Source organism: Carcharhinus amblyrhynchos, chromosome 35 (genome assembly GCF_965287045.1).
Source record: "Carcharhinus amblyrhynchos chromosome 35, sCarAmb.v2.hapA, whole genome shotgun sequence".
Lineage (NCBI taxonomy): Eukaryota > Metazoa > Chordata > Chondrichthyes > Carcharhiniformes > Carcharhinidae > Carcharhinus > Carcharhinus amblyrhynchos.
In genome coordinates this window covers 5,286,447-5,305,631 of record NC_137358.1, presented here as the reverse complement: position 1 = coordinate 5,305,631, position 19,185 = coordinate 5,286,447, and the positions used below count along the sequence as shown (strand labels likewise).

General features: G+C 43.8%; 1 protein-coding gene across 1 annotated transcript in view; it reads right to left on the bottom strand.

Annotated features, from left to right (window-relative positions):
* Nucleotides 1-18,883, bottom strand: part of LOC145361787 (synaptotagmin-1-like) — a 151,388-nt gene extending 132,505 nt beyond the window's left edge. The window contains exon 1 of the mRNA XM_080217763.1: nt 18,814-18,883. The gene's annotated coding sequence lies outside the window, so the exon portion shown is untranslated. The remainder of the gene's footprint in view (nt 1-18,813) is intronic.
* Nucleotides 18,884-19,185: the final 302 nt, after the last annotated feature.

Genomic DNA, 19,185 nt, shown 5'->3' with positions numbered 1-19,185 from the left:
TTACGTTAACATTGCAGTGAAGATAGTGTGAAAATCCCCTAGTCGTCACAGTTCGGTGCCTGTTTGGGTCAATGCACCCTAACCTGCACACCTTTCAGAATGTGGGAGGAAACCGAAGCACTCAGAGGAAACCCACACAGACAGGAGGAGAAGGTGCAAACTCCACACAGACAGTGATCCAAACCAGGAATCGACCCTGTGTCCCTGGCACTGTGAGGCAGCAGTGCTAACCACTGTGCCACTGTGCCGCCCCACTCCTTTCACTTCTTTGAAACACATTCTTGCTCTTTTTGAAATTCATGTGAATTCCTCTGGAATGGTTGGCAATGTGGATTCTCACTGTTTTGCCTCGGTGGGGAGCATAAAACCTTGGGTGAACTTGATGAAAATGGTGTTAGAAATGTTTAGGGGGTTCATTTTCTGATTGGTGAATTTTGGGTACAAATGCTAGTTCGTTCACGGTACATAAAAGTATAAGAACTAGGAGCAAGAGTAGGCCATTTGGCCCCTCGAGCCTGCTCCGCCATTCAATAAGATCATGACACTTCGTGCACTCAGCTCCACTTACCCGCCTGCTCACCATAACCCTTAAATCCTTTACAGTTCAAAATGTATCTATCCTTGCCTTAAAAACATTCAATGAGGTAGCCTCAACTGCTTCACTGGACAGGAAATTCCACAGATTCACAACCCTTTGTGTGAAGAAGTTCCTCCTCAACTCAGTCCTAAATCTGCTCCCCCTTATTTTGAGGCCACGCCCCCTAGTTCTCGTTTAACCTGCCATTGAAAACAACCTCCTTGCTTCTATCTTAACTATTCCCTTCATAATCGTTTGTGTTTCTATAAGATCTCCCCTCATTCTTCTGAATTCCAATGAGTATAGCCCCAGTCTACTCAGTCTCTCCTCGTAAGCCAACCCTCTCAACTCTGGAATCGATCTAGTGAATCTCCTCTGCACCCCCTCCAGCAACAGTATATCCTTTCTCAAATAAGGAGGCCGCTATACAGACAAATACCTTCTGAGGAACACATAGTCCAAGTTTGCTAAATGTGAGTAGTGGAACCAAACAAAATATTTCTCTAACAACCCAGAGTTTGCCAATAATGAAGACAAAGAAATTAAATAGAATCTGCCGAAATTCAGATCAAAATATTTACTCAGTATCATAAAATTTAAGTGCTGTGGATAGGAATGCAGTCCCCAAATAATAAGGTAATGATTATGATAGTAGTTCAAAATAATTGTGCCGTAGTTCCATGATTGCCAAGAGCCTGGCATATAAAGGACATTAATTCTAAGAAATTTGAAGTAGAATGAACTTTGTGTAGTCAGTTCCTCCTTCTCTCTCAGTCTGAGGGATGGGTTCAAGTCCCACATCAGGACACATAACTGAAGGTGACACTACTCCTTTAGTAATATTAAGGATGCTGTATTGTCATTAGTGCTAGCCTTTGTGTGAGATATTCAACCTGAGGGCCTGCTGGGTGGTGTGCGTGGATTTTCCAACAATAACGTGTCAATATTTGAACAGTCAGGGACTTCCCTTGGTGGCACAGTGGTAAGCATTGCTGCCTCACAGTGCTAGGGATCCGGGTTCAATTCCAGCCTTGGGTGACTGTCTCTGCATATTCTTCCCATATCTGCATGGATTTCCTCTGTGTGCTCCGGTTTCCTCCCACACTCAAAGATGTGCAGGTTAGGTGAATTGTCCATGCCAGTTTTCCCCTTAGTGTCTAAAGATGTGCAGTTTGGATTGATTAGTCATGGTAAATGTATGGGATTGTGTGGAGAGGGTGGGGAAGAGGGCCTGGATAAGGTACTCTGTCAGAGAGTTGGTGCAACCGCGATGGGCTGAATGGCTTCCTTCTGCACTGCAGGGATTCTATGATTCAAGATTAATTGGTCGCTTGTATTAGCTGTGATTCAACGGGTAACATTCTCACCTGAACCAGAAGGTTTTGGTTTCAGTCTTCCGAGATGAGAACACAAACATGAGACTGACTCTCTAGTGCTGCATTGTCAGAAATGTTGTCTTTGGATGAGATGTTAACCTGACATTTCATCTGCCTTTTCAGGTGGATCCCAAGGCACCATTTCAAAAGAGCAGTAGCAGAGTTCTTCTCTGGCCAATATTTATCCCTTAATCAATATCACTAAGACAGAATATCTGTCATTATCTCATTTATGTTTGTAGGAACTGATTGTTTTTGGCTACTGTTATTTCCTACAATAGAACAGTGAATGGAGTAATAGTATTGTCATTGGAATAGTAATCCAGAGACCCAGGATAATGCTGTGGAGATCAGGGTTCGAATCCCACCAATGCAAATGGTGAAATTTGAAATTGATAAAACATCTGGAATTAAAAGTCTAATGATGATCGAGAACAATTGTGGGATGAATTTAGAAAAATAAATATATGACAACCAACAAAGAACAGTGAACACAGGTCAAAAGTAACTCATTAGTTTCAAAGTACTTTTGGAAATCCTGATAATGTAAAAGGCATTATGTAAATGCAAGCAATTCTTTATTTCCATTGCTCCCAATCTCATTTGCTGCTTTTTGTATCTTGCTAAGGAATGAAGGCAATTTTTGTGAGATATTTCTGAGACAGGGGACAGGGCATTCCTTTTTTTCTATTAAAAAACAACCAGTTATGTTGCCTCACTCCAATGTTCACAGATAATCTAGACAAGGATAGCTCGGGTTCAATCCCTAGTCTTTGCTGAGCTGGTTGCTTTCACTGGAGAGCCATAGTTCCAGTGGCCCCGATAAGAAAGGCGAAACCATCCACAGTTCCTGCTGCCTCATATTATCCAAAATCTCCCATTGTAACATCTAAGGAGGAAACTTTCATCCTCACCATGTGGAAGGAAAACTGAAGACAGGTCACCTTCCCTTCATGTCTTTGGACCAGGCATCAGTATTCAATCAGGCTCATTCCTGATGCACCATTCGCCAGTCAATTTCATAGAAAATCTGCTGTGTAAGATATGGCAGGATGATTGGTACATGTGGAGGTAACAAGGTTTGCGGTTCAGAAATTCAGCACAGGTCTCAGTGATCTAGTTTTCTCACACAATATGACTCACTAAACCAGCTTTCTCAAACTGTGAGACTCACTAAACCAGCTTTCTCACACTGCAAGACTCACTAAGCCAGCTTTCTAACACTGCGGGAATCACTAAACCAGCTTTCCAACACTGTGGGACTCACTAAACCAGCTTTCTCACACTGTGAGACTCATTAAACCAGCTTTCTAACAGTGTGAGACTCACTAAACTAGCTTTCTAACAGTATGAGACTCAGTAAACCAGCTTTCTCACACTGTGGGATTCACTAAACCAGCTTTCTCACACTGACTTACTAAACCAGCTTTCTCACTCTGTGACTCACTAAACCAGCTTTCTCACACTGTGACTCACTAAACCAGCTTTCTCACACTGTGGGATTCACTAAACCAGCTTTCTCACACTGTGGGATTCAGTAAACCAGCTTTCTCACACTGTGACTCACTAAACCAGCTTTCTCACACTGTGACTCACTCAACCAGCTTTCTCACACTGTGACTCACTAAACCAGCTTTCTCACACTGCGAGACTCACTAAACCAGCTTTCTCACACTGTGACTCACTAAACCAGCTTTCTCACACTGTGAGACTCACTGAACCAGCTTTCTCACACTGTGGGATTCACTAAACCAGCTTTCTCACACTGCGAGTCGCTTTCTAAAGTGCAGAACTCAGTAAAATAGATTTCTCACAAATCAGCCTGACTAACATGGGGTGACATGGTGGCACTGTTGCCTCACAGTGCCTGGATCCTGAGTTCAATTCCCGGCTTGGATCATTGTCTGTGTGGATTCTCCAAGCTCTCCCTGTGTCTGCGTGGGTTTCCTCCGGGTGCTCCAGTTTCCTCCCACAGTACGAAAGACGTGCTGGTTAGGGTGCATTGGCCATGCTAAATTCTCCCTCAGTGTACCCGAACAGGTGTCGGGAGTGTGGCGACAAGGGGATTTTCACAGTAACTTCATTGCAGTGTTAATGTAAGCCTACTTGAGACAATAATAAAATAAACTTATAAACTTTTAACCCAGCTTGACAATATTCTCAGCGCCACACAGATCTGGACTTCTCTGATTCGGACTCACAAAACAAGTTCTCTCAGTTTAATGCCACCAATCCAGCTTTCCTAAAAGCAGTGTGGCTCCTTCCCCTGCGTAACAGGAGGACTGAGTACCACCCACTCCACTCCATCACCTGCAGCACCCCTCCCGCATTTGCCATCCCACTCTGAAACAAACATTGTCCCAGCTCTTTCCAGATAATGTCACACAAAATCTGAAAAAAAAACAATCCACAGAAGGACTGCACTGTACATAAGATGTAGTCAAAGTTTAAAGTTATATCCTCCGCTGTCACAGTAGGGAGGCAGGCTCTGTCGTTCCCGCTTCCCTTGTTAAGGCAATCACTCAAAGATGCACAGATCCTTGTTGTTCTCTCTTTGCACCAAACGCCCCCTCCAACCACAGTTGGCATGGGCACAGAAAGGGTAATATTTTCACCCAGGGGTGAGAGTAGCATTTGCTTTCTTTTACATCTTCCCTGCACAAACAAATTTCTGAATAAGAAAGACATGCTCCCCACACATTAATTGAAGTGTTGCTGAAAGGTGAGAACATTGACGGTATAATTAGTCTTCACGGCTTATTACAGTGCTGGAAAAAAAACTGACAAGCCAGAAAATTGCTTTGATCTCTCTAATGCCGTGACATTAATTGAAGCTTTCGGCTTAATGGAGTTCTCTGTTTCCAAGTCTCATTATTCTCTGAAAAATGATGTCGAAACCCACACAAACCGGAGTGTTTTATAAGACCCTGATCTTAACTGTTTGAGAATCCATGCCAGTGGCAATCGCTGCTTCAAGCAAGCATGGACCCAAGCCCTTGCAACTTCTTGCAAATTTAATTGAAATCGGGGTTACACTTATAAAGTTTTTTTTATTCATTCATGGGACTAGGGCATTGCTGGCTGACCAGCATTTATTGCCCATCTCTATTTGCCCAAGGACAGTTGAGAGTCAACCACATTGCTGTGGCTCTGGAGTCACATGTAGGCCAAACTGGGTAAGGACGGCAGATTTCCTTCCCTAAAGAGACATTAGCGAACCAGATGGGTTTTTCCGACAATCAACAATGGGTCATCAGTAGATTCTTAATTCCAGTTTTTTTACTGAATTCAAATTCCACCATCTGCTGTGGCAGGACTTGAACCCGGGTCCCCAGAACATTAGCTGAGTTTCTGGATTAATAGTCTAGCGATAATACCACTGGGTATTGCCTTCCCATGAGATGGGACTGTGGGTAGATTATTACAGGGTATGCTAGTACCACAGTCCCTCTGGAAGAAAAGTTAACGGGGAAGAAGACCTATGAATTGGAGCCAGGTAAATCCATGGCCTTGGGCAGGGATAGATTGGGCAGGTCAACTAAGCTAGTGGTGGGATGGGTTTGAGGTTGTGGATGGGTAGGAAGAAAGGGATGAGTTTACCTTCAGGCTCTAGCCCACTTCCCCCACACCGATCAGCAAAGAGCAGCCCCCAAAGGTAGCAATCCTCCCCCCTCAAATTCTTTCCTCTCCTTTGAAGAATTTAAATCAGGCTGCCATTCCTGCTCGACTGCCCACACCAGATGCTTTATGGCATGGGCAGCATATTATCTGGGTCAGTTGTCTTAGAAACAAGCATATTGGACTCGAGAATATCTGTTTAAACATGGCAGGTGAGCTACTGAACTTGGCACAGGCCCACCTCCCCACCTGGTATTTTGATGCTGAGCTTGGGGTAGGTGGATGAGGTGGAATAGCCACACACTTTATTTTACATGCTCACCCACACTGATAGGGGGGACGCATCAATTTTGTAGACTTGCATCTTTAATTTGGGATAACAATAAAGGTGGTCATGTGACCAGTTCTGTTGCAAACTGGCTTAGGTTACGTTCCGATTAAAGATTAAAAGGATGCCCAGGTTGTTTCCCTGGGAAGGATTGGGTCGGGTGCTCGCACTTGGAGACAATGCCCTCTGTACTTACAATGGATAGACTGCTAGTCCTGAAACTTCACTCTGGCATCAGAAGAGATTTCACTCCTGCCCAGACTCAGGAGAATTCTCAGTTGTGCGATTCCGATCCCTGGAATAGTGCCCCTGATTCCCTATCTTAATTCTGGTGGTGGGCACTGTGGGCATCGTACCCACAGCCCCCAGACAAAATGCTGGGGATGCTTGGCGTGGAGACGGGCTGGGCGAATGACCTCTCTCGATGCTCTGACACTTGGCACTGCAGACAAAAAGAATGAAACAAAAAATAACAACTCTCCGGTGCTCAGCCCTCACATTCCCTCACCACCACTGCCACACGCCCCCCCCGGCCCATGTTGTAATTGATATGGTTGTCTAGAGAAGAGGTTTGAGGCTGAATTGTACATATTTATTGTAGACCATAGCTATGTACAGATATGTCAGAGAAAAGAATTGTATATGACAACATGTCTTCTTCATCCACGCCTCAAAGTATCTCCATTCAGATTATTACCAGGTTACTACTATTCATATGACTCCCATTACATCATCATGTGTGCGGTACTGTTGTCAGTCCCACTCTAACCCATATCACCCTGAACGCCCTAATACTGCACCTACCCCCATCACCTTAATCCACATATATTTTCATTTATATTTGGTAGAAAATCTGGCAGATTTTCAAGGAATGTTTGTCTGGAGCTTTGCACGACCACGTTCCAATGAGACAGGAAGGTTTTGGTAGGTTACGGGAACCATGGTGTATGAAAGTTGTAATGAACCTAGTTAAAAAGAAAAGAAAGGTGTACAGAAGGTTCAGAGAGCTAGGTGATGTGAGGGATCTAGAGGAGTATATGGCTTGTAGGAAGGAACTTAAAAAGGAAATTAGGAGAGCCAGAGGGGTCATGAGAAGGCCTTGGCGGGTAAGATTAAGGAGAACCCTAAGGTGTTCTACAAATATGTGAAGAGTAAAAGGATCAGATGTGAAGGAATAGGACCTATAAAGTGTGAAGGTGGGAAAGTTTGTACAGAACCGGTAGAAATAGCAGAGGTGCTTAATGAACACTTTACCTCGGTATTCACGGTGGAAAAAGATCTGGGTGGTTGTACTGCAGGCTTGCAGCGGACTGAAAAGATTGAGTATGTGGTCATTAAGAAAGAGGATGTGTTGGAAATTTTGAATAGCATCAAGATAGATAAGTCGCGGGGACCGGATGGGGTGTACCCCAGGTTACTGTGGGAGGTGAGGGAAGAGATTGCAGAGCCTCTGGTGATGATCTTTGCGTCGTCGATGGAGACGGGAGAGGTTCCGGAGGTTTGGAGGATTGCGGATGTGGTTCCTATATGCAAGAAGGGGAATAGGGATATTTCAGGAAATTACTGACCAGTGAGTCTAACCTCAGTAGTTGGTAAATTGATGGAAAAGATCCTGAGGGACAGGATTTATGAACATTTAGAGAAGTTTAGTATGCTTAAAAGTAGTCAGCATGGCTTTGGTAAAGTCAGGTCATGCCTCACGAGTCTGGTTGAATTCTTTGAAAATGTGACTAAACACATTGACGAAGGAAGAGCGGTAGATGTGGTTTATATGGACTTCAGCAAGGCGTTCGATAAGATCCCCTATGCAAGACTTCTTGAGAAAGTGAGAGGGCATGGGATCCAAGACGCTGTTGCCTTGTGGATCCAGAACTGGCTTGTCCGCAGAAGGCAGAGAGTGGTTGCGGATGGGTCTTTTTCTGCATGGAGGTCAGTCACCAGTGGAGTGCCCCAGGGATCTGTTCTGGGACCCTTGCTGTTTGTAATTTTCATAAATGACCTGGATGAGGAAGTGGAGGGATGGGTTGGTAAGTTTGCCGACGACACGAAGGTTGGTGGTGTTGTGGATAGTCTGGAGGGATGTCAGAAGTTGCAGCGTGACATAGATAGGATGCAAGACTGGGCAGAGAAGTGGCAGATGGACTTCAACCCGGATAAATGTATAGTGGTCCATTTTGGCAGGTCAAATGGGATGAAGGAATATAATATCAAGGGTAAGACTCTTAGCAGTGTAGAGGATCAGAAGGATCTTGGGATCCGGGTCCAAAGGACTCTTAAATCAGCCTCGCAGGTAGAGGATGTGGTCAAGAAGGCATATGGTGTACAGGCCTTCATCAATCGAGGAATTGAGTTTAAGAGTCGGGAGATAATGCTGCAGCTGTATAAGACCCTGGTCAGATCCTACTTGGAGTACTGTGCTCAGTTCTGGTCACCTCATTATAGAAAGGATGTGGAAGCCATTGAAAGGGTGCAGAGGAGATTTACAAGGATGTTGCCTGTATTGGGTGGCATGCCTTATGAGGATAGGTTGACGGAGCTCGGTCTTTTCTCCCTGAGAGACGAAGGATGAAAGGTGACCTGATAGAGGTTTATAAGATGTTGAGAGGTATAGATCGGGTGAATATTTTTAAGAAGCGGGTTGATGGGTTTTTGATAAGAGAAGGGATTAAGGGCTATGGGGAGAGGGCGGGAAAGTGGAACTGAGCCACGACAGATCAGCCATGATCTTATTGAATGGCGGGGCAGGCTCGAAGGGCTAGATGGCCTACTCCTGCTCCTATTTCTTATGTTCTTATGTTCTTATTCTCAGAGGCTATTTCCCAGGGCTGAAATGGTCGCTACGAGAGGACACGGGTTTAAGGTGCTGGGGAGTAGGTACAGAGGAGATGTAAGGGGTACGTTTTTCACTCAGAGACTAGTGGGTGAGTGGAATCGGCTGCCGTCAGTGGTGGTGGAGGCAAATTTGTAGGGTCTTTTAAGAGACTTCTGGATGAGTACATGGGACTTAATAGGATTGAGGGTTATAGATAGACCTAGTAGGGAGGGATATGATCAGCGCAACTTGTGGGCTGAAGGGCCTATTTGTGCTGTAGTTTTTCTATGTTCTATGTTGTCTATTTACATGTTTCCCTTTCTCCCCCAAGTCTTTAACAGATGTAATTGGAGGTCTCACAACTCTCCCTGAACAATGTTCTTTTGAAGTTTGAAGGATTGGTAGTCTCAATTTGAATTTCTTTATTCTGACAGTAGAAGCTGCCATACTTGGTGTTTTAGTTTCTTCCTCTCCTTGCTGTTTTTCTTTTTCCTATCAATACTTTCCTTTCTGTGGTGGAGGGTGAAGGGTTTATCACTTTCTTTACTGTTGACTATGTCTCCTACCCTTGTTCACTGAATTGACACTTTTTAAAAAATGGATTCATCCGCCATGCTTTGGCTTTAGAGCAATGACACCAAGGAGGTCCTAGATCCTGAAGGGTCCTGTATTGTGGTCACCTGTAGTGAGGAAGGCATTTGATTCCTGTCTTGTTGCCTCCCCAATTGCAGTAACCCCAGGATGGTGAGAAGGTCAGTATCATCTCTTGGACCTCATGTGACTTGGTTTTGTTTTTAGTTGTGGAATCATTTTGTTATTTGAACCCTGGGCTCTTGAGTTTGATTGATGGATCTGTGCGGATGCACTCACAAAAGGGTCAATATTGACAGGCGAATACAGGATTGGACCAGCGTCTCCTATCATCTGGGTTCCACCTTTGACCTTCTCTGCCGAGTGATGAAGGCTGTGGTCGCACTCAGGCACTGGTGGATCCAGTTGACCTCTTTCCTCTCCAGGCTGAGCAAGATTACCTTTATCTGATTGGAAAGGAGCTGGATTAGCTGCCTCAGCAGAGTTTGAAAATTCTCACTGAAGTCTCAGTCGAGGTCATCAGTGCTGTTGAATGGTTTGAGGGTCTCCAACTTGGTACAGGTAATGACTTTTCTCCCTGTTTCAATGAGGTTTTGATTTGATTTATTATTGTCACATGTATTAACATACAATGAAAAGTATTGTTTCTTGCACGCTATGCAGATAGAGCGTACCGTTCATAGAGAGGTAAAGGAGAGGTGCAGAATGTAGTGTTACAGTCAAAGCTAGGGTGCAGAGGAAGATTAATTTAACATAAGGTAGGTCCATTCAAAAGTCTGACAGCACAGAGAAGAAGCTGTTCTTGAGAGGGTTGGTACCTCAAAATTTTTGTACCTTTTTCCCAAAGGAAGAAGGTGAAAGGGAGAATGTCCAGTGTGCGTAGAGTCCTTAATTATGCTGGCTGCTTTGCCAAGGCAGTGGGAAGTGTAGACAAAGTCAATGGATGGGAGACTGGTTTGCGTGATGGATTGGGCTACGTTCACAATCTTTGTAATTTTTGTAGTTTTGTAGGTTGAACACAACACAAGTGCCTTGGTTCTGAACAAAAAGTTCCTGATTTCAAATCACATACAGGTTGGAATTTTCCTGTCCCGCCTGCCACAGGAATCGTAGCGGACAGGGGCATATCATGTAAAGGCCTGTTAACCCTGGGTGGAAATTTCTAGCCTTGGGATGAGTGTGGCTGGAAAATCGCAACTATAGTGTCTCTCGTATCCTATACTGGATTTGTTCCAGAAGCATGTTTATAACTGGTAGTCTGATCCTTCTTGGGCCATATAATGGAATGTTTATGCACTACAGCCAGAGGTTGGCTAGTTGTGGTTCTTTATCGGACAGAACTGCCACACTTACTCCTGTCTCTAATTTAAAATGAATAATGTGCCCATTGATTCATATGTCAGCAATCCAGAGGTATCTCTGGGATCTTTAATCTGGCCTCGGAAGCATTAGCATAGAACTTAGAACATAGAACAGTACAGCACAGTACAGGCCCTTCGACCCTCAATGTTGTGCCGAGCTATGTCTGAACCGAAGATCAAGGTATCCCACTCTCTATTATTCTGGTGTGTTCCATGTGCCAATCCAATAACTGCTTGAAAGTTCCTAAAGTGTCCAACTCCACTATCACAGCAGGCAGAGCATTCCACACCCCAACCACTCTCTGAGTAAAGAGCATACCTCGGACATCCCTCCTATATGTCCCACCATGAACCTTATAGTTATGCCCCCTAGTAACAGCTACATCCATCTAAGGAAGTAGTCTCTGAACATCCACTCTATCTATCCCCCTCATATCTTATAAACTTCTATTAAGTTGCCTCTCATCCTCCTCCGCTCTAAAGAGAAAAGCCCCAGCTCCCTCAATGTTTCCTCATGACACCTACCCTCCAAATCAGGCAGCATCCTGGTATATCTCCTCTGCACTCTCTCCAATGCTTCCACATCCTTCTTATAATGAGGTGACCAGAACTGCACAAAATATTCCAAAAGTGGTCTCACCAAAGTCCTGTATAGTTGCAGCATAACTCTGTGGCTCTTAAATTCAAACCCCCTGTTAATTAACGCTTAGCACACTATAAGCCTTCTTCATGGTTCTATCCACTTGAGTGGCAGCTTTCAGAGATCTGTGGATATGAACCCCAAGATCTCTCTGTTCTTCCACATTCCTCAGAACCCTGCAGTTGACCCTGTATTCTGCACTCAAGTTTGTCCTACCAAAATGAATCACCTCGCACTTATCAGGGTTAGACTCCATCTGCCACTTTTCGGCCCAGCTCTGCATCCTATTAATGTCTCTTTGCAGCCTACAAGAGCCCTCCACCTCATCCACTACTCCACCAATCTTGGTGTCAACAAATTTACTAACCCACTGTTGCTCTTCGTCTTGGTATGACTCTTCTCATTTGTTTTTGTGAGAAGCTTGGCTGCTGATCCTCTGTATACTTTGAGATTTTTGATCTGCACATTTCCCCAGTTTTTTACAGTGGAAACATTCTGCCATGCTTGAAGGACACTGCTTTTTGGGGCCACAGAGCTGGCATGGTTTACTGCCATCTTGAGGTTTAATTGGATGGTGAACAGCACGGTGGCACAGTGGTTAGCACTGCTGCCTCACAGCATCAGGGACCCAGGTTCGATTCCTGGCATGGGTCACTGTTTGTGTGGAGTTTGCACATTCTCCCTGTGTCTGCGTGGGTTTCCTCCAGATGCTCTGGTTTCCTCCCACAGTCTGAAAGACATGCTGGTTAGGTGCATTGGCCATGCTAAATTCTCCCTCAGTGTACCCAAGCAGGTGCCAGAATGTGGCGACTAGGGGATCTTTACAGTAACTTCATTGCAGTGTTAATGTAGCCAGCTTGTACACTAATAAATAAACTTTCACTTTATGGTCATTTTTGCCCTGGAATGTCTTTTGTATTTTATTATTTAATGAGCTGTACCATCATTGTGGGTGTTCTATGCCATGGTTTATCTTCTCCTCTTAATATGAATCTATTTTGCTGGCGGACCTCAGATTGTCTGACAATCTGCATCACCTTCTACAAATTGAAAATTTTCTTTGGTTTGAAGGAGATCAGGAAGCTCATAATCAGTTGCTACAATCACAGTGTTCTCGTATCTGCTCAGACTTAAGGTTACCATATTCACAGCCTTCAGCCAAACAATACAAACCATTGATAAAAGTGTCTGCCGATTCTCCAGGATTATGGATGCTTCTATTAAACGTTGCTCTTTCCATAATTTTATTACTCTGTAGATTAGAGTATATGTGACCTCTTCAATGTTGTCAGATGCTTCATCAATGCCTCGTCTGGCTATCACATCATCAGCAATTGCATCAACTGAATACAATCATGTTCTAATTTACTTTGCCTCCGATATTAGAATTATACACTGCAGAAGAGGCTCTTCGGCCCATCGAGTCCACACCAACGCATTAGAAACAACTGAACTCCCATTAATCCCACTTGCCAACACTTGGCCCAGAGCCCTGAATGTTATGATGTGCCAAGTTCTCATCCAGAAACTTTTAAAGGATGTGAGGCATCCCGCCTTCAGCACCCTCCCAGGCAGCGCATTCTGGACCATCATCACCTCTGGGTAAAAAAAAAGATTTTCCCCACATTCCCCCTAATCCTCCTGCCCCTCACCTTGAATCTATGTCCCCTTCAGCTAAAGGGAACAGCTGCACCTTATCCAAAATTTATTTATTAGTCATAAATAAGCTTACATTAACACTGCAAAAAGTTACTGTGAAAATCTGCTTGTCACTACACTCGGGTACTTTGAGGGAGAATTTAGCAAGGCTAATCCACCTAACCCGCATGTCTTTTGGACTGTGAAAGGAAACTGGAGCACCTGGAGGAAACCCACGCAGACACGGGGAGAACATGCAAACTCCTCTCAAACAGTAACCCAAGCCGGGCAATTGAACAGGGGCCTCTGGTGCTATGAGGCAGCAATACTAACCACTGTGCCGCTCCACCGAATAAAAGAAAATTACTGCGGATGCTGGAATCCGAAACCAAAAGAGAAAATGCTGGAAAATCTCAGCAGGTCTGGCAGCATCTGTAAGGAGAGAAAAGAACTGATGTTTCAAGTTTAGATGACCCTTTGTCAAAGCTCCAAGGTGCTCCTTATTCACTCTGTCCATGTCCCTCATAATCTTGTACACTATCACCCTTCTCTGTTCTAATGAAAACAATCCAAGCCTACCCAACCTCTCTTCATAACGTTAATGTTCCATTTCCTCTGCACCTCCCCCAATGCAATCACATTCTTATTACTTAGTCCTGATGCAATTCTGTATCTTAAAATTCTTTGTCTCCATAACATCCAAGTCCATGTCTGGTCTGTCCCTTCCAACTACGCAAATTTTTAATCCATTGCTATTTTCATAGAATCACAGAATGCCTACAATGCAGAAGTGACCATATGGCCCATCGAGTATGTACTGACACTCTAACAGAATATTTTATCCAGGCCCTCTCCCCCAGCCCTGTCCCTGTAACTCCACACATTTAGCTTGGCTAATCCATCTAATCTACATATATTTGGACACTAAGGGGCAATTTAGCATGGCCAATCCACCTAACCTGCATATCTTTTGACTGTGGGAGGAAACTGGAGCACTCGAAGGAAACCCACAGAGATGTGCAAACTCCACACAGACAGTGAGCCAAGCCAGGAATCGAGCCCAGATCCTTGGCGCTGTGAGGCAGCAGTGCTAACCACTGTGCCACCAGTCAAATCAGGAAAGGTGTGCGTTAAATGTTTTAAATGGTGCTGCAGTCATCGGGTTTACCCACGGTGCTTGTGTTTATTGGGTATCTACCGAGATTACTGAGCTATCTCAGATCTTTTCTGAATCCCTGGAAATATTGTTTCAATGGTGATTAACGCCAGTTAGTTCCTTTGCTGTATTACTGGAGGATCAAATTTTGTGCCTGATTTTTTAACTGGCTAGTCATCATGTGTGTTTTGGTGCCACGCTGAAACAGGGCTGCCGTGTTTTTTAAGTTATGCACTTAAAAATACATCATCTCTCAGTGCTTTCCCATTGCTGCGTCTCATTTAGAAACCTTTTTAAAAGTTTGCTCATCCTCCAGGTTCTTTAACTCTGCTTTTTTATCATGATTTTTGACAGACCTCCACGTGCTTTGGTGGAGTCCTTCTTGAGCGGCACAGTGCATTTCCTCTCTGTTCCTCAGCATCCATGTTTATTCTGGAATCCTTCTGGTGATTTCCAAAGATTTCATTGAGGGTTTGCATTTTGGGGCGTTTTGTCAGGACAGAGTGCAGATTTTTCAGTTTTTAGTTTTGGAGATTTTGGGGTCCTTCACCCGCTGCTATGATGTTGATTGTTGCTGTGTCTGTCTCAGAGAGAGGGGATTTTTCACACAATCTGCTACATGTTTTACAGCAGTAGGGGTGACCCATCATTAGCCAATCTTCTGATCTGGCCATTGTCAATGATTTACTCAATATTTATTGAGGTTAGAAGTATGGGGGTAGGATCTTATAGAAACTTACAAGGTATTGCGAGGCCTGGATAGAGTGTACATGGAGAGGATGTTTCCACTAGTAGGAAAGACAAGAACCAGAGGGCACAATCTCAGGCTAAACTGAGACAAGGAGGAATTTCTTTAGCCAGAAAGTGGTGAATCTGTGGAACTCTTTGCCGCAGAAGGCTGTGGAGGCCAGGTCATTGAGTGTCTTTAGGACAGAGATAGATAGTTTCTTGATTAATAAGGGGATCAGGGGTTATGGGGAAAAGGCAGGAAAATGGAGATGAGAAAAATATCAGCCATGATTGAGTGGCTGAGTGGCCTAACTTTGCTCCTTCTTATGATCTTATGGTCTTATGGAACATGACTGTGTATGGATATACAAGACAATAAGACTTCTTCAGTCCAAATCATGAGTTTCTCATTCAGACTTACTATCAAACTACTTGTCACATGGCTCCCTTTACATCAGCTTATCAGCACTATTGTTTCCTAGTCTGATGTTAACCCTTTCAGGAAATAGTCTGGATGGTGATTTGTCAGCTAGTACAGACATGATGGGCCAAATGGCCACGATTCTTACTTAAGGAGAGCATTTCAGCACAGTATATATTCCATTCATCTGAAACGAATGCCAGTTTCAAGAAATTGTTACAATAGATTGTTTCTTTGATGTCATTTCTGGTCTGTTAACAAGTATTACAAATATTGCAAGGTTTTCTTTTCTCAGAATGGCAGAATATATTTATTTTCCCCATTAGTGATATGGAGGTTTTTATTACACGATGAGAGATCTATTTCCTCCCCAGGAATTCAAACCATTTTCCATTGGCATTGCATTGAATCTGAAGACTGTACAGTGAGAATACTTGGTGAGTGGCTTTGGAGATCTACATTCCCATCCCGATCGCCATAGGAATTAAAGTGGGCGGGGCACAGACCATGCAAAGATCCATTGACCTCAGTTGGGTAGGCTTGGGCTTGTTTTCATAAGAGCAGAGAGGACTGAGGGGCGACCTGATCAAGGTGTACAAGATGATGAGGGACATGGACAGAGTGGATGCAGCACTCTCTGCTGGAAAACCCATGGGGGGGTGTACAGTCGGTGGGACTGGAAGATCCCCTTGGCGTGAACAGCTGGAAAATTCTGGGCATGGTGTCTGAACAGTAATGGTTTATTGAACATAACTGTGTATAGATATACGAGACAATAAGACTTCTTCAGTCCAAGCCACGAGTTAATTCCATTCAGACTAGCACCAGACTTGTACTTGTCACATGTCTCCCTTTACATCATCATGTCAGCACTATTGTTTCCTCAGTCAGAGCAGCAAGGTGGCACAATGGTTAGCACTGCTGCCTCTCAGCATCAGGGTCCTGGGTTTGGTTCCTGGCTTAGGTCAATGTCTTTGTGGAGTTTGCACATTTTCCCCGTGTCTGTGTGGGTTTTCTTGGGATGCTCCGGTTTCCTCCCACAAGACGTACTGGTTAGGTGCAGTGGCTTGAACAGGCACTGGACTGTGGCAACTAGAGGTTTTTCACAGTAACTTCATTGCAGTGTAAATGTAAGCCTTACTTGTGACTAATAAATAAGTTTTAACTTTAAAAAAGTCTGATGTTAACCCTTTCACGAAATAGTCTGGATGGTGATTTGTCAGCCAGTACAGACATGATGGACCAAATGTCATGATTCTTGAGGGCTTGATGCTGGTGTGAGAAGCAAAACATGCTCCGTTCCCATCACTGACATTCTTCCCCTTTCAACAGCGCCAAATCATATCAATCGAACATAAAACCCATGCAAATGAACAGAGAGACTGGTGGATAAGGAAAGATATTATTCTGATGCATTGATTTGGTAGTGTGCAATCTGTTGTGTTATGCGTTGATGCTATAACTGTGAACAGTTACTGTTACTAGCTTTTGGCTCAATTCACCTGCCAATGTCAATGGGTGTTTTATGAAGTCAAGTGGAAAGGCCAGTCCAGTTTATTACAGGGCAGATAGCACAAACATGTAGATCAAAGCACACATCCTGGTAAAGCCAATAGTCTATTGATCTAATGATGTTACCCGTTACCCCCGCTAACAGGGTTCAAACATTAGTCACTTCTTGCAGTGAGAGTTAGTGTTAAAATTATAAATTGGCTAAATGTAAGAGAAAGAGTGAGGTGTCTTGCAATAAAATAGTTGTATCTCAACAGTCTACTGTAATCGTAGTGCAGAAGGAGCCCATTCAGCCCATTATATGGGTCAATTTAGCACAGCCAATCCACCCAACCTGCACACCTTTCAGACTGTGGGAGGAAATCGGAACACCCGGAGGAAACCCATGCAGAATATGCAGACTCCACGAAGACAATCACCCAAAGCTGGATTTGAACCTGGATCCCTGATGCTGTGAGGCAGCAGCGCTAACCACTGTGCCACCGTGCCACCCATAATGTTGACCTACTCCTGGTTGACAAGTCCGGCTACTTGGTACATCCCAACAATTTTTATTAAGTTAAACTTAAAAAAAACTCCATAGGAATCAGAAAATAAGTCCAGTAAGTCATTACTGGTTAGAAAACTGTAGCTTAGCACCATCTCCTGGCCAAGGCTGTGCACCAAGTTGCAAGTAACAAATGGGTTCGAAGAAAATTTTGAGAAACTAGTAAAAAATGCTAGTTTTTGAGCTATATCAAGAAGCTGAAATCTGAAGTCCCGATACATTCACAATCATAAAAAAGCCCATGGCATTGTGGGGAGTGTAAATTTTGTTATTCACTGCAATCCAAGACGATTCTCGGTGTGAGATGTCACCATGGTTCAAACAGAAGGCAAGATAAATAAGGAAGTGCTGATTGGGGTAACATTAAAAATGGACTTTTAGACCGGAGAGGCAAATCTGAGATTCAGGAAATTGTTAGAAAGTTACACAACATATTGCTGGGACAATTATAGACACAGTCAGTTCAAAACAGAGTCCCATTATAGACCCTGTCAATACTGGACTGTCTGTCCCATTATAGATACAGTCAGTACTGGACAGTTGAGATATAAATACAGTTAATAACTACACGTATATCTATGTAGCACTTTTAAGGCAGAAAATATCCCAGGAATTAAAATATCTTAGGAGTTTAGAAAAGTGAGAAGGGATCTCTTAGAAACCTTTTAAATTCTAACAGGATTAGACAGGGTAGAGTCAGAAAGAATGTTCCCGATGGCGGGGGAGTCCAGAACTAGGGGTCATAGTTTGAGAATAAGGGATAAACCTTTTAGGACTGATGTAAGGAGAAAATTCTTCACCCAGAAGGTGGTGAATGTGTGGAATTCACGACCACAGAAAATAGTTGAGGGCAAAATGTGTGATTTCAAGAAGGAATTAGATATAGCTCTTGGGGCTAAAGGGATCGAGGAATATAGGGGGCAAGGGGGAATCAGGATATTGAATTTGATGATCAGTCATGATCATAATGAATGGCGGAGCAGGCTTGAAGGGCCGGCTGGTCTACACCTGTTTCTATTTTCTATGTTTCTAAAGCGAAAATAGGAGAGAAAGTCGGATTGGGGTGTGGGTGCGGGGAGACGCAAATATTAATTAGGTTTTTCTGAGATGGGGCAAGCAGATGAAAAGGATGTGAGAATACAAGACCCAGATGGTGTAGAGTTATTTTATCAAATTGACTCACCTGATCAAGGAGTGGTGCTCCGAAAGCTTGTGACACAAAATAAACCTGTTGGACTTTAACCTGGTGCTGTGAGACTTCTTACTGTGCCCACCCCACTCCGATGCTGACATCTCTACATTATTTCATCAAAGACAGGAGGGATGGGGTAAGGATGGTTATTGATTCCAACTGAATCCTTTCACAATGAACAATTAAACCGATATTTTAGTCCCTGACGTGGACTCTCAAATGTCCTACCTTTGCAACCAATTGCCCAACAGCATTTTTTATTTCTTGCACAGCCAATATGTGCTGTGTAATCATTGGTGGCGCCCGCTAATTTACCTTAACTGTCAGTCTCATTGGACTCTCTCTAACTTAGTGGCAGAGGAAGGCGAAACGTTCTCCTGCATCATCTTAGCCTGAGGGGGGCCATACATTACTGGAGAGGGGTCGGGGGGGGGGTGGTGGAACGGAACGGGGTGTAACCTAAAGGGAGAGAGAATAGAACAAATTAAACAATGGCAATGAGAGTTCAAGGAACAATCTACAAGAAGACCCAAAAAATGCATTATTAATACGCTTTCCTTAGAAAACAAAATTCTCATTTATTTATCTACAGATTGGTTCATTGGTTGTACAGTCAGAAATTAAGGGAACAAATCTCATCCTGTCCAATTGAAATAGGCCATCTGCTCATTTGCTCTTTGCCCCACA